We start from the raw sequence: 1,877 nt of genomic DNA on the forward strand, positions 1-1,877 counted from the left end.
GTTCAGCAGAGGTGAATGATTCTGAAAACCATTGGTAGATCTGCCTGGGAATCAAAGGGTTGTCTTCATCAAGGTTCTTACTTCTGCTCATCACTCCAGCTTGCTTAGCTTTAAGTCAGATTAATGAGAATCGGGGGAAACTGAGGCTGGGCATACCCAGGGAGAGCACGAAAACGTGTGGGGCTGATGGGCAGGGAGGGACTTTCGGCTGAAGTGTGTTTCTGCACCACACAACCTGGGGATGCTGAGGACACCGGGGAGCGAGGGAAGTGCAATGAGTAATGCTGGGAGTAGGTGGTCCCTGGCCCACTGACCAAACATTCCTCCCGAGCTACTACAAGCAGTGATTTCACTTTCCTGTTCAAAACCAGGCCCCCTAAAGCCTCACTGCTGGCTGCTAATGCTCGCCGAGCAGCAACCCCTCTTCTCCCGCGGGTCACCTCGGGCGGCACGAATTCTGCCTGGGAGTCAGGGACTGCGGAGCTGCGTTGCTCACTGTCTAATTGTAACCAGATTCTCCCAGAAATGTCTGCTGAAATATTTATAAATATTATAGCCAGCAGCTGCTAATGCCAAACAGGAAATTTTAAGCTGAACAAACTTTTCCACGTTTCTAAGTGGGAAGAGTAAACTGTAGCTAAGACCAGTATTTAAAAAAAAAAAAAAGTCTAAATAGCAACAGGCTTCCACTGTTTCATATCCTGAGAGAAGTTCATGATTTCTTGACATCTTGGTCCCTCCCAGCTAAGCCATTTTCTGTAAGCAGTTTGTCTGCACGGTGATATAGAAGGTGGCTTTAAGGAAAATGGGGTTACACCTCGCCAGGGGCAGTTGTGCTGTGTGTCCTGACAGCCCTGCGTGATGGTACAGCCTTTACGTTACGGCTGGCTCAGAGCGGAAAAGGGCCCTTGGGAGGCTTCTAGTACTGGTACATATGTTGTATCTGCTCCATCTCGGGGGACTGGTATTTATAAGTTGTTGGTTAATGTAATTTCAAGGCAAAAAAGTAAATACAGAATGTGAATGGGAAGCAATGAGCCAGGCATGAGGCTGGTGGCAGCGGCGTTCACCTGAGGGGAAGGAGCCCTGTTCTGTCTTGTACTTCATGTTTTGGGCTTTTCCCCCCCATCTCAAGCTCTTTTCTAGGATTTTTGTGTTTCTGCTCATTCATTACTTGGTATTCAGACAATATTTTGGAGTACTAAAGCATGGTAAAAATGTAACACTGAATCTTTGTGGAATTTTGTGTTTTGAACAACTTCTGGCATCTACAAAGTCACTAAATGAATCTTCAGGCAGAAGGCATTATTAGGCTTTCAAAACCAGATTAATCTCATTCATAGTCAATGATTCTGAAACAGAGTTGAAGTAAAGAACATCTCAGTGTGCATATCAATTCTGAAATTCTTCAGTTCAAGCATCTTCAGAATGGAGGAGCACAGATGTAAAACCTTGAGTCTTTTGAAGAATGAACTATCAAAACAACTCAGGCTCTACATCCCACTGTTACCTTCATATACAGATATTTTTATGAGCCTCTTTTTTAATTAAACCCTGTTTACTGTGCTACCTTAATGGAAAGAGAAGAGCTTTCTGATGCTGAAAATTACTTGTTTTTAACTTCCAGCTGTTGGTAGCAAATCCTAATCTACTTTCATGTGAGTTAATTTTCTTTGAGACTAGTCAATGGTGAGCTTGGCTGTAGAGGGCACAGGCTGAATTGCACTTCACTGGGGGGGGGCGCTTGGTGAGCAGCACGTATTTTAACAGGCAAAAAGATTGCACAAGGAAATGGAGTTTTAAGAATTCCTGTAGATTTTAGTGACTAATAGTAGCAAGATCTCAGGAAGGCTTTATTACAGTATAAAATGTGGGGT

This window comes from Buceros rhinoceros, unplaced genomic scaffold (genome assembly GCF_000710305.1).
Source record: "Buceros rhinoceros silvestris isolate BGI_N320 unplaced genomic scaffold, ASM71030v1 scaffold6434, whole genome shotgun sequence".
NCBI classification, from domain to species: Eukaryota; Metazoa; Chordata; class Aves; order Bucerotiformes; family Bucerotidae; genus Buceros; species Buceros rhinoceros.